Source organism: Notolabrus celidotus, chromosome 24 (assembly GCF_009762535.1).
Source record: "Notolabrus celidotus isolate fNotCel1 chromosome 24, fNotCel1.pri, whole genome shotgun sequence".
NCBI classification, from domain to species: Eukaryota; Metazoa; Chordata; class Actinopteri; order Labriformes; family Labridae; genus Notolabrus; species Notolabrus celidotus.
Genome location: NC_048295.1, coordinates 3,656,984 through 3,671,629, shown reverse-complemented (window position 1 = coordinate 3,671,629; position 14,646 = coordinate 3,656,984). Strand labels below are relative to the sequence as shown.

The window sequence follows — 14,646 nt, the reverse complement described above, 5'->3', positions numbered from 1 at the left end:
GGCCGAGCAGTCTAAAAGAAGAGTGTACACCAAGTGCAAGCCTTATAAACAATTTAAAACAGGACGGCCGATACATGGAATTGCTGTATTTAATAACACGCCGTTTCATGTTTTGGAATAAATCAAACAAGGAGAAATAGTTCCCTCGAGGATCCGAGCCAGGCCTCTGACCTTAGAGGTTTCTCTGAATGCTTCCAGCAGCTGGGAACATCTGAGTGTGAATTCTTGTTTCCTCACAAATGACTTCAGGCTGATGTTGCAAATAACAACGGTCAGTTCAGCCGGCATGGTGAAATAAAGGTGATGAAGTATGGGGCTTGATGTGGCTCGGCCCTCAAAAGACTGTCAAGACCGTCAGGACACAGAGGGAAGGGGAAACAGAGTCCAAGAGCCACCCAGGCTTTTGTTGTTTACCCCGTTGGCAAACAAATTCCCCTCATGTGGAGGCTGGTGATCAGTGAGGATGGAGCTCAGAGGGCAGAGGAGGATGAGGACCGACATGGAGTCCAGGTGTTCATAGAAAAATGGCTTCAGAGGTACTACTCATCCACATCAGAGCTGGGAATACAATTTTGTCAGATCAGCTTTGTAGACATCACACTACTTCCAGTATTGGCTCTGAACTCTGGGAATCAGAGTACGTCTAAAATGATTGTAGGATACTGGGCCCAACCACCAGTGCTGTTATTGTTCTGGTGAGAACTGCCTCAACTTCTATGACTGGAACATTTGTTTGGACGGTTGTGCTGGGGTTTTATTCTCTGTGTCATAAGTAATAATAACATGAACAGTAGATTCCAACTGACATGGGAAATGCCTAAATGTGCCACACAGCTGTGTCATATTGACGCTGTATGACCATTCAGAGTTCCTGTAAAGTGTTCACTCTTGTTTTGACCCGCTTCAATCTCCCAAAGGAACTTATGAGGAATTATGTTAATAGTAAGCAAACTACTCGGTTCCCAAGTCTGGCCTCTGTCCAAACCCAAGCACCAACAGAACGAGGTCAGGGTCTTCCAGTCCTGCTCCATTCCTTCTCTCAAAACATGGCCGTTCTCATCCTTGTTTATGTAGCTCTAACTTGGCAACAGCTCCGTCCTTTCATTCCAAAAGATACTCAAGAGTTCACTTTGTTTTGACGTTACCATGATGGTGATTCGACGCTGCCTCTTTGGATTTCCCAAGCTCCGTCCAGCTGATGATGTGTGAATAATTTCAGCTTCCCGATAACAACGAATGGGTGACGTTACGCTGGAATGGAACTCTGTCATATAGTGGCAGAACATGCATCTGCTTTGTTCTGCGGGTGATAACAGCTTGAAATAATAGGAACACAATTTTCCCAAGATCAGTTTCACATCTAATTCATCCTGCTTGTTGTTGTAATCCTCTAACTGATTCCTATCTGGGATAAAAAGCACAACATTTCCAGGCCCTCCTGAGTCAGTCTCTGCAATCACAATTTCAATGCAATCAGTTTTTCGTTCAAGTTTTTGCCTGATATTTTTCTTTGGCACATGCGTCGTCTTTCCACTCCTGCAAACTGTTTTCATTAAAGCCATGTCTCCCTGAAGGAAAGAAGCAGCTTCCCTCAGTGCCAGAGTACACTAATCTGTGTCAAATACGCAGGAAGACAAAGGCAATGCATTGTGGCGGCTTTAGATGAGGGAGTAGCTGAATGATGTTGTTTTGGTTTGATCCCACTTAAACTGAAGAAAAGAGAAACAAAAGACGACAGTCCCCAGCCATGCAATTATACAGCAACCGCACATAAAGACAGAGAAACGTGCTGTAAAGAACAACAGACTCTGGAACACAAACAACCACTCTCTCAGATCTTGAGCCTACTTTATTCCTCAAATGATAACTCTGCTTCCCACCAGAAAGATAAGAACACAGGATGTAAAATTAGCTCACATTAACGACAACAAAAGTCTGTTTGATTCCAATTTAAGTATGCTAACTTTGTAGTCTTGACTCAAAGTTGTTGTCACTGTAAGTTGGCCTTTATGGCTTCTATTTAATTACAGGCACAGTGCATCAAAATGGGAATATTAACGATATCTTGCAGTCAGATCCTGCATTGAAATGCTCTCATGCTCACCCCTCCTGTCATTGTGAAGCTACGGTGGCCTTTAAGGACAAGAAGCTGCTGTGATTCTTCCATCAATACAAATTATTTTGTCAACTGTCACTTTTTTCTTTGTCTTCCAGTTGCATGACCGCTCAGTAAATACAAAAACATGCATGATACTTGTTTGTCCGTTCTGTGCTACTGTAGCAAGATGACCGCCTCCGTTGAAGGGGACCCGCACCAATGTACAGAAAAGGCTCATTCTAAGTCAACTAAACAGAACAACGTTTATATTTAGGTTACTTTACACTGATTTAAATCCTTCTTTCCTTATATATTTGAGTGTTCAAACTTGCTGCATCGTATTTGCACCAATCTGCAGATGCATGAGATTATGATTGATGTGCTCGTCTTTTAAAGCAGCGTACCTTCTATGTGTGTTTATGTGTGTCTCAGTGCCTTAAAATCCCATTATCTGTGTGTATATGAGGCCCAGACTCCCCTGCAGGTCCCCTCTCCTGCCAAAGCGGTGGTCCTGCTGTGTGTCTCGCAGCTCCTCTTATCTAACATTTCTTCCATCTGGCTATTGTGTCTCCAATCTTCTCCACTTTATCTAATCTGCTCTCTTTACCTCTACAGGTCCCTCATGTTGTTATTGTGATGTGCTTGATGTTCAGGTTCTTTCATCCCAATAGAAACACACAGAGATGCGTTACTACGTGAACTCCCTCGGGTGTATTTGTAGATTGCAGCAGCTCTGAATCCAAACTTGTATTTTTCTTTTTTCATATCATTGTAGCTTTGTCAACTTTGCCATATATGGCCATGCCTGCTGCAGCAGCAAGCTGTAAACTGTAAGATTTGACATCATCCGAGGAGGAATTACTCCTAGGTCTTCCTCTTTGCAGTTCCTTATGTTACTTCTGTTTTTGTCATTGTGATTCTCCCTTTCATCATCTCCTTTTTTCTGAATCAGATTCAAAAACACTTAACCGCACAAATCAATGACCTGACTCCCATTTCATTCTCACATGTGAAATCTTCTCCCTGAGTCCTGAACTTGATATTTACCGTAGACCAAACACCCTAAGTGTATTACCCAACTTACCAAACATGGAGAGCCTGACCCAGCAGCACACCTCGAGTCATGCTGTGGGAGTTGCTGTGTGTTTGGGCAACTCTGGTGTTGCGTTGTGAGCTGATCGGCACAAGGCAGATATTGCAAAGAGCCTCCATCTGAGCAACACGTGTTTGTGTGTGTATCATGAAAGACCCCTGATTCCATCTGATTTGTCATGTTTGCATTATTTCACCCCGGGGTCTTGGTTGTATTTTGTTTTCGGGACCTCAATTTATTCAACAGTCATATTGTGGGGATTCCCTTTCCTTAAGAAGACTTATTGCAAACCCCATTTAAGGAAAATGAACTGTTTGGGTGAATATTTGGTTAAGAATAAGTTAGATTTATTGTAAAGAAGGTATTGTTTCATGGTTCAAGTCTCATTTCAGTCAACGTGTGTAAGTGTAAATGTGTTAGAGGAGAGCGTCTGACCCCTCCTGAATACCTTTACCTCCCTGAACACTTCCCCTCTTTTAATGATAAAGAGAACAGCATCTTTACTTCTTTTAAAAGAGCGCTTTTAAGGAAGAAAACTCAAAATGATCCCCTTCATTCACATCAAATCCATATTTTAACTCTCATTTAAAACAGTGCAGCACTTCAGAAGCAGTCACAGGATTCTTTCCCTCCTCCTGTTGAAAACACAGTCGGGTATCTCTTCCATTCCACCTTAAGAGAGTTCTGGGTGCAGTTCTTCATTTCTGCCTGCTAGTGTCACCCTTGCACCACGAAAAACTCCTCTCCAGGCCAGCACTGGAGCCAAGAGGAGGGTCTTGTTCTTAAGGTGGTTCATGTAGGATCTGAAAGTATCTCTGAGTCAGAATCTGTGATGAGATATGAAGAGATCATGTAGTGTGGTTCTCAAACCCCACACAGACTCATCCAGATCCTGATGCATGTGTCTGTGAGTGTATTCCTGCAGCGCCTCCATGCATTACAGTGTGTTCTCAGCACTGCGTGTCCCTGTCCTCTGCCGCTCCAGCAGGGCCGGCTGTGACTTGGTGCGACATGAGGCGGCTGACACAGAGAAAGCAGCTTACAGCTCCTGGTCCCTGCCTGGTGCTGGTCCTGGCTGGGTCGGGTGGCGAGCGCCTGGAGGCCTCCCGGACTGCCACCAACAGGGCTTTATCGGCCCCGCGGATTAGTGTGATTTCATCAACCTGCACACACACACACACACACACACACACACACTCACACATGCATGCATGGTATGCAGAGGGAAAGTGCAAGTAAAGACTTTCTCGTCAGGCGTCACTTGAGTGCAGAACTTCATAAAAGCTGATGTATCTGTGTGTGGCTGCTTTGACCATTCAGTGTCTCTGGAGCAAAGGTTGACCTGAGTAAGGGGTGTGTGTGTGTGAGGGCCAAACAGCAACAGTTACCAGGGCCTTCAGTGTGTGTAGGGACAGTTGTGTGTGTGCGAGCGTGGCCGGTGTCAGAGGTCAGAAGAGAAGAAGAACATCAGACTTTTCTTTCTTCTCTGTGCATCTTTGTTTACTCTGAAGTTTCACACTGTGGTTACATCACAGTGAGAGGTCTTAAGATCCATCATATGATACCTTTGGACTCAAGGCGGTGATTTTAATGATGTTTCCCCTTCGCCTGACACAGAGTTCTCCTTGATTTAATCTCACATATTGAATATTACTGAATACACATATAATTTAAATAACTGTCATTATCAGTGAGTTCATGAGCGTAGTGTCTGAATATAAATGATCGATCATGGGAAATACCAATCACCACATGAGTGATCTGTCTCCTACTAGCACGCTTTGCATGCTACCTCTGCTATCAGTCTGATCAGTCTTGCTGCTGCACCTTCAAGAGGTCTTCAGGAGAGCCTGTTGGACTCCTAAAGACCTGAATCTTTCAGCAGGTACATTCAGCTTTATTCTCTTTCTTAGTTCTTGATGAGTGCACAATAGACTGTTATTTTATTTATTGTTTTTATCTGAGTAAGCTGCTTTTTGCAAGCCTGGTCTTTAATTTGAGGCAGGCCTTTAGATGTGATGATGGTTATGATAAAAGGCCCGGCTGCAAATTAAACACTGGTCTTAGATTGAAGATTTAAGGTAACCAAACCATTTTAAAGAAGCCTTCACTTTCTGTAAAATCTGGGGCCTGCTCTTTTAATCCTCGTCCCTGTACCATCCTGTACGTTTAATCGACATATTTGGTCATGCATATTTGACTCCTCACATCACTTCTGTCCAGCTTGTCAGAGAGCGGCTGTTCTGCTTCCAAGCAAACCCTGGCACACCGAACGTGAAGTGTGAACACGGCGCGGACCGAGCGGCCAGGGAAGTTTGCATCGACTCAAGCGGCGAGGACTGTTCTCTCCCGTGTTTCCCAGAATGTTTCTAATTACCTGCGTAGAGTCGCTCACGCTGCGCCTCCAGCTACATCATAATGGGCTAATTTTAGCAGACAAATTGCATCATAAATCAGGCCTGTAATCAGACGCTGACAGCTCACTGGATCATCTGAACAGCTCGTCCACTAAAATAATCATCAGGCGCTTCGAGTAACATGTTGACTGACGTTTACATTTCAGCTCCAAACCATCTGAAGCAGCCTGAAGTAGGTCAGCGCTGTCTGACGGAGGGTTGTGTGTCCTACTTGCTCACACAGAGAGACGTGTAATGCACCCAAAAAACCTCATTCTCCTCTTGTCTTGAAGTTTACTTAAGCCTGATGTATGTGTGTGGCTGTGAGTGCTGCATGTCTGAACCAGTCACTCCAGTTTCCCTCCAGTTTTCGTGCTGGCTTTGCTCTCAGTTTGTGGTTCCTGACCATCACGATAAAACAACTCGTCTAGACTCTCCTGACCACATCACAAAGCCTTGTTCAGGTGTGCTTGCTTTTGTCTTCTCACACGTTTGGAGAAACTAACAGTGAACACCTCGAGGGCCTGCGGCGTGTCTCTTTGTCTGTGTTTGTGAATGAGTGCGTTAATGTGTCTCTGAGTTTTCTCGCTCTGTCTGTTTTTATGGCTTTTTGTGCATGCACTCAGTGTGTGTGTGTGTATTTATGTCTGTGTCTGTGTTTGTGTCTGTGTGTGCAAAAGTGTGACCGTGCAGTTTGGCATTTTGTTGCACATCTACACGTGTGGCGTTTGATGCTGCGTGAGCAAAGTGTCCAACACGGAGCATGGAAATTAAGATTTGAATCCTGAAACACGTGCTCTATTTAAACATTGACATTAACAAAGCAAGGAGAAGGCTATTTAGAGTCTTAAAAGTAACCAAAAAACTAGCTGCTCCAACTCTCACCTCTATTTGCCACTGCCTTCCTATCTTAGCTTATTTTAACTCAAACTTATCATCAAGTGTAGTATCTCAAAACGTGAGTTGTGTTTGGTTCAGCTGTAAAAGTGGACGTTACAACATGGGTGTTAATGGCGATTCATGAGCTTTTGCAGCCAGCCTCTTGTGGACGCTTGAGCTATGCAGTCTGTCACACTTCTGCATTAGCTTCACTTTGGGTACCCTCTTCGTATTATGATCTCCGCCTGTATTATCGAGGTGTATTTGATTCAGTTCGTCGTGCTCCAAGCATCAAACCTTATCTTTTGTTGATCGTGGTTTCGATAGACTCTGAAATGGAGACTCCTCTTTGTGCTGTTTGTTGTTTAGTGTATCAGATTGTCTTATGTCTTTCACACTTCACAACCTGGACTTAAACCAAGCTGTTTGCACGACACGACCAGAGGTGAGTAAGGAAATCTGTCGCTTAATTGTTTGTCATTGTGGATTAAGAAAACAGCGCGTCACAGCCAGCAGGAGATTGTTTCTGAGCAGTCACGCAAACGTTAACAGACTCGACGAAGCTTCTTCTCTCACTTCTTGCTGACAGATGATTGCCGTGCTTTCGGGGGATTCCCATTGTAACAGAACCAGGTGATAAAACATCTCCTGCTTTCTAAAAGGCAGCTGCTTTGTTTACTGATTTTGCTTTTAGACCCTCCGGCAGTGCATCAAGGCCGTCATTACGAAGCATTACACCCCCACTGACTGATATACAATCCTGACATTTGCAGTTTTTTAATTACAGAGCGCTCCCATCACTTTAAGGAAGCATGCAAAGCTCTGAATGAAGCATGCTGCTATATAAACAACTTAAACGCGTCTTTATTGGTGTTTCTACGAGACGCCAACTGCTCTTAAGCGCCCCTTTCTTTCAGAGCGTGATTATAGGTGCAGCTCGGAGGGAAATTGGTGGAACTAAAGCACACAGTGGGCCGTCTTTGTTGGGAACATCTCAGCAGATAGTTGAGCTTTTATGTAAGAGTTGCTGGTGGGTGTTTGGAGGAATTAAAGAAATAAAGGAGAACCCACATGCTTGCTTTGTTTCAAACCACAGCAATAATTTCCATGTTTTTTCTGCAGGAGTTCCAACACGCCAAAACAGACCATACTTGTTGTACAATTTAATCCTTATTTACAGATCTGTCATTATGTCTTCTCTCTGTCTTCAGGCTCTCCTCTCTTTCTGCCTCCATTCCTTCATTTTTATTCCATCTCGCATTACTCATGTCGTCTATTTTATTTCTCACCTCTCCGCTCTTCCTCAGTCTCAGGCTTGTGCAGGAGAGACAATAGCCTCATTGTGATGCCGTTTCGTGGGCGTGTGTCGGACCACACAGGACTCTGGAGTGGAGAAGGAAAACGTGCACATCCCTCTCCTCTCCTCCCTACCTGCCTGTATAATCACAGCTGTAATCGCCGGCTCTGACAGCTCGTCACCTCGCAGCTTAGATAGAGGAAATACCTCCGCGACGTACACATCCTTTAAGGCGTGCGTACATGTCTGTGTGTGAGTGTGTGTGTGTCTGAGAGACGGGGAACAATAGGGGCATTAGGTACCTGTCTCCTCGTGCCACTTGAGCAGGGAGTGGGCGTGGCCTGACACTCACACACAGCCTCTATTGTGCATTGTTTTCACACACACTCATGCACAGATGGATGGAGGGGTGCACCGGTGATGGATGGAGTCCTTTTGGCAGCAAACACAGGCGCACATGTGGCGGCTCATTTCACACACAAGTTGTGAAATGAGCCTGAAATCCAAAACTAACAACTAATGGACGACAGCGTGAACAGGAGACGCTGTTTATCAGGGTTTTAACATGACGGGGTGAGCGAAGGGTTAACGCACGTGTAAAGAGGAACAAATTAATGATGAAATGATAAATGAGCAGTGGGCTCAGCTTTGTGATGCAAGGTGGGGTGCAGAGGAACATGCTGGAGCAGAGGAAAGGAAAGGTTTACATCACTTAATGAGCCGTGAGCCAGAGTCCTGCATTGTTTGAATTCTGCAAAGCTGCACCTGACTGCACACCGAGAGCTCAGAACCCAAACAGACCTACCTGCGATCCTCTACGAGTCAGGGTCCTCAGATCTGTACTTGCTGTGCAACAGTTCTTGTAAAATTGATGCCAAATCCCAACATATCTAGACTGTACTCTATGTTCTATTATTAACAAAGACCCAACATCAAGACAGGATAAGATCCAGTCCCATCTTACAGACAGGACTCAGTTTGATCTCATCTTAATCCATCATGAGCAGAGCACTTTGCAGCATTTACCAAGTTACAGTGGCAAGGACAAACTTCCTTTAACAGGCAGAAACCTCCAGCAGGACCAGACTCATGTTAGACACACATCTGCCTGCACAATTGCAAACTCAGATGGAGTTAGTGATGAGAAAAAAACTTTTAAGACAGAGTTATTTGCTGCACTTTTACGCTAATTTCCATTTTTAGACATTAACTCAGCCTGGATTGAGTTGCATCATGATGGGCTGCGTCCTGCTTCGTTTGCTCACCACACACTCTCCTCCTGCACACAGCCAATGATTGCTTAAGTCCTGGATCCCCGTCCTCTGATACCAGACTCCGTGCACATTCTGCATACTTCTGCAGGTTTGTAATCCGTGTTTCATCACGGCTGCGGAGTTCACGTTTTTTGTCTTCCTGGCGTCAAACAGGAGAACTTTCTCTTCTTTGTAATCCTTCTAGGGTGATACAACACATTCTCCAACCGTCTAATGCTCCCTGACGTTTTAATGACTGCACAGAGCTCATTACTTTAAAACTTTATGAAACTATTGAGATCAGAAAAAAAGTGTCAGGACCCGTGTCGAGGCCTCTGCAGGTCTCTTAAAACACTCGGTCCAGACTGAAAGCTGGCTGCCTCGCCCGTCAGTCTCATGCCAGAGTGGTGATAAATGACTTGCATCTCATCCACCGGCCTACTATGGACCAGAGCTGGCCTGGTGCTCTGCCTGAATTGGCTCTGGCTGGGGATGGAGGATGCTGCCAAATCTAGCAGCCATATGACCCAAAGCTGGATCACATTTGGTCCTCAAGGTCGGGAAGCACAGCAGATCCCCTATAGGACTCAGTGAAATAAACTGTTACACAGTATGAGTGGAATAAGGCCCTGCATTGTTAAAATCCCTTATTATAAACCAGGCAGCATATGTGTGTTTGAGTGTGTGTGGGGTGTGTGTGTGTGTGTGTGTGTGTGTGTGTGTGTGTGTGTGTGTGTGTGTGTGTGGCAGTGCTGAAGGCCATGCGACCATAAATCACACGATGCACAGAGATGTGTTAAAGCTGAAACAACAATGGTTCATCGTGCACCTATACTGAGCAGCACTTTAAAAAAAGAGGCTTCAGTGTAAAAACCTTAAACCAGAACCTGCTTCCGGAGTCCGGATTAGGGTCCTAATTAGAACCGTATCGCTATTCTAAAGCACAGAACCGGTGTTATTGTTCAAACTTGTAAAAATATGACTCTAAAGACGAGGTGAAATCCATTTCTGAGAAAGCGACCGCGTAAGAAGCACTTTAAACGTCAACATAACGTGCAATTAACCTGCCAGCACAGAAGAGGCTCTGCAGCGCTTCTCCTTATATAGACATGATGGCAACCTACAACTGTTCCCCCACCTACAGCGTGTAAATCAGGGTGTATTTGTAGTAACTGTCGGGTTTTCACTGCATTTAAGAGCTCCTCAGAAGATCCTACTTCCGAGTAAAGACTGGTTTTCCTCCACTTGAGCCCTCCTGCTCGGAAGAGGGTTTATAGTTCTGGAGAAGACGTGGTCTGTATCACCAGATTAAAGCTTATATAAGTGATTTTCATAGTTTAATGTCAGGAGTTGTTGCTCTTTTAAAAATCAAGCATAATATAAACCTGACCTCCTTTTAATGCTGACAGATGTAGGATAGTCACGGCCCACCCACTGCGACCTAGCATGATGCTATCAGTGCATTTAATAAAGAGGATGCATGCAAACAGCCATTAAATGAACGCTGAGTGGATGTATCTGTATCCCCGACACTCTCACATCCACACCGCAGCCACCACTTGTCTTATCAGCTCTCCTTCCTGTCGCCCACAAAGGAAGCACTGTGGTCTACCTCGCTCTGCTGCTCCTGTATGAAGGAACGAGTGCCGAGGTGAGGATTAAAGTTGTCGACGGAGTGCGTGTGTACGTGTGTTTGATCTGAGCGTCCTCGTTAGCTCTGTCACGTGTAACTTAAAACAACAATATCCTGATATAAAGAAAGACAGCGTTTGATCCCGCTCTGATTGTTGCAGGAAGAAAAGACTTGAGGTGCAAGGTGCAGAACTTACATCTAAGCATCTAGAGAGCAACTCTTAAAGGTGAAGTTTTTGCATTTTAGACCCCTCAACATGAGCTGCAGCCATAGGGTTAGGGTTATGATTAGGGTTAGGGTTATGAATAGGGTTAGGGGTTGTTGACTGAACGTTATCTCAGGAACCCGTAAATGTTTTAGGCGTCCTAGACATGTTGTCTATTTTCTTATTTACATAAAAAGGACCCATGACCATCTGAATTCCTGACATCAAACAGTCTGTGAACAAGCCGACCTCTCTTCAGGGACATGAGTCCTTCAGGACAAACAGCATCACGTAAGAGGAGCCGCTGTATAGAAATCGTGCCGCTCTGACTTGAAGCCCTCTTGTGTAATCTCCCTTTAAACACACTCAGAAGTTTCCCATCAACCTTCCGGTGTGTGAGTCCTGACGTGGACGTATATCTATATCTGAATCCCCATCAGGGAACATTTGAGCCGATCCATCAGGCCCATCTATTACTCTCCTGCCCACTCAACCTGTAGCCCTGATGCAGGCCCGCCCCCTTTTTTGTCCTCACTTCCCCCTTTATCCCCAATTCCTCTTTAACCCTATCATCTTCCTGCTTTTGTTTGAGCTGTATGTGCATTCATGGAGGAACCAGCCGTCCATGCATGTGTGTGAGCCAGTTCTCATACAGATAAAGGATCTTAAACTAACAGTGGAGCCTGAGAGCAGGTGAAAGAGGCAGATGAACGGATTGCGTGCACATAGATGCAGATTAAACTACACATCATACAAGCAGGTAATATGAGAGGGAGTGAGGAAGAGTATGTGTAAGAGCTGACCTTACAAGGATGTGTCGTAAGCCTCTGAATTACCGGCCACGTATTTAACAAGACACACATTATGAGGATAAAGCTGCTTTCCCATTGGCTGATGTCATATATGTGTTGAAATGTCACATAGCACATTCTGTGCAGAAGATGAAGCCGAAGAAGACCTACTTTACGAACCCCAGAGGGTGAAATCAGTTCTTTTACTCCGTGCAACACACATGCACAAACAGGATCCTGCTGACATGCATTAATAGAGAGATGTCAGAGTGAGGGGCCTGCACACCAATGAGACCCTGAGCCTTTGGGGCAGTTGGACCGCCAAAGGGAGACAGTGTGGAAAGTTCAACCTGAACCTCTGCATCAAGGACTACAGGCTTCATATATGGGAAATGTGCCTAAACCACCAGGCCAGTCGGTGCCCCCAAACTTCCATACTTTTGACCTCCCATTTCTAAATCCAAGTTCTTCAAGACTGAGCAGCTACCCCCCCACAATTTCACTGAAACCCCCCTGCAACCTGAGGCAACAACACTCTGCTCTTCATCCATCACATCATGTAAACTGCCTGTCAGATGTCTGCACACTGGAGAATGCAGAGAGAGGCTTTCAGTGTGACATGTGTTTTAAGGTGGAGCCATGCTGAGTAAGCAAAGGTGAAGCTGTGATGTTTCATTTTAAGATGTGTAACTTTCAGCCATGTTTACATCTAGCATACGTCTATTCCAGCTCGTTAAAACCCCTTAAACTTCCACTTTATGTGAGCGTTCATGTGCTCGTCTGGCTCGGAGAAATCCTCGAGTCATCAGCACACCTGAGGCGAGTAATAACCGCACAGATCTGTCATGACTGCCTTGCTTTCCTACCAACCAGCTCTGTTTTGGTTGCGGCGGCATTGGAAGGAAGCCAATCGTGTAGCGTCTTTCCTCTGGCGGTAGGATTTCAGACATAATCCCAGTGTGTAGTGTTTTTTTATGAGGACTCATAGAGACAGGAGTGGAAGTGTTAATGACTGACTGAGAGGACAATGGTGGTATTGTGGTTCCAGGAATGTTTTGAGGATCCTTCGTTACCTTGAGGAAGAGAAAACAGCAGCACCTCTGAAACCTTATATCGCAGGTTTGGTGCTGCGTTCGAGGTCATGAAGATGATTTACATTTTTTTGCAACATTGTTTTCCTCTGAGGTAGAAAACACACAGAGAAACATTAGGTTATATAAAAGTTGGCTGAAAATGTGACCTCTTTACCTCCATTTCCCCTCCCTCTGCTCGCACATCCAGGCCGGCTCTGCCGCGCTGTTATGACATGAGGTCTGGAGTGTTTCTCAGGTCATGCTCCTCACTTACTCCAAAGATTTATGCACCAAGTCTATACCATACAGGCTGTGCTCTCCTTTATGCAACACTGCCGGCCTCTTTAAGGCTCATGAGCCTCTGGCCATGTCAGGGCAGACTTCAAAAGACGGGCTTTGAAGTCTCCCGCCATATGGGATGCTGCAATGGTGTTCCAGTGGACGGGCTGCATAAGGAGCTGTCAGATTAGCTTGGGGAGCACTTCATTTTGATTAAAGCTGTTTGGCTGTTCAATATAAGAGTCATGAAGGCTTTGTTGTCTCGTGCAACCCTACACACGAGCACAGACTGTCTCCTCGCTGTCAGCACTTTTGTGAAGTCGTCTGTTTCAATAAGAACATTAAAGAAGACGATGTTCAGACGATGTGAGGCAGGGCAAGAAGCAACTGGAAACCCAAATCATAAACAGGCTTGTAAATTTGTAATTTTATGTACATGAAAGTAGCTGTCAGGAAGGGAAGGACTCCAGATCTGAAGCACTGTCAAGACGTTCCTCATCTTTAAGTATGACAAGGGTGTGCTCAGATATATTGAAGGTATGCACATGATTCTGCACCAATCCAAAGAAACAGACCATAATATTGTTATATAATACTTAACTACACTTTTCATCTTCTAAAAAGTGAGTGGTGTCCTGCGTATACACCAGTGCAACCAACATACCAGTACAAAACGCTGTGCAAAGCATGCTGGGAACATAGCAGACGGCATCACTCTTTAACATCTTTACCCCTTTTCCACCGAGGCAGTTTCAGGGCCGGATCTGAGCCAGTGCTACATTGAGAAGACAATCAAAACTCTTCCTCCATAGAGCGTTCAAACTGAACATCTTCAGATGGTTTGGCTCCTGTGTCCGTGTCAAATTCAACAAAGTTAGTATTTGTACTTGTCTCTCTAATACTAATTAAGGTTTATGTCCACGTTGATTCGATGTGTTCTGCCTTTTTAATGAGTCCCGTCAGTTTTCCTAGAAGCTTTGCAGAACTCTGTAGAGGATTCATTGAAAGCATTCATCCGGTGTCAAGTCTCATCCTGCTCTCGTAGTCATGCGTTTCATTATGTAATGTTTTATTTTCTTCCTGCCCTCTCCTTTTGTTTCTAATACTGAACATCCTGCCCCTCTGTGTTTCCTGTCTGCCCTGTCCTGATTGGTTTCACCTGTGCTGAATTAGTTTCACCTTTCAAGAATATTTATTCCATACATTTAAAATTCTTAGTCTCAATTAACACTTCTGAACTCTTGAGTATTTCATGCTAAGTTCTGCAGGACTAGCCTGAGCCCTCTGAACACTCTGTCGTGTGGTGTCATAGACCCTGTTGTCCCAAACTGCATCGCACCACCAGCTGGAAAACATTTCACAGTGGACAGTCGAGCAGAAGCTGCGAAGACATCAAAGACAACAACAGTATTTAATCTCTGGAAAAACATTTAGCCTTGATCCGCCAATTTTTAAAATTGGCAGTTGTGCCATTGAGACACAGTCCGCCTGACATGCATTATTGCAAATTTAACTTCCTGTCAGCACAGAACGGTAAGGTGCATACTTTCTGGAACACCCACTGCTAAAACACTATAATGGTTAAATAAGAACAGCAGTAATGGAGTAATTGATGTTTTTAATACCTTTAGGCAGCAGACAGAAGAGGT

The 14,646-nt window shown here is 44.7% G+C and overlaps 1 protein-coding gene across 2 annotated transcripts in view; it reads left to right on the top strand.

Annotated features, from left to right (window-relative positions):
- The window catches only part of LOC117807992 (sodium- and chloride-dependent GABA transporter 2-like), a 201,279-nt gene that overhangs the window by 80,548 nt on the left and 106,085 nt on the right, over positions 1-14,646 (top strand). The gene's annotated exons all lie outside the window — the stretch shown is intronic.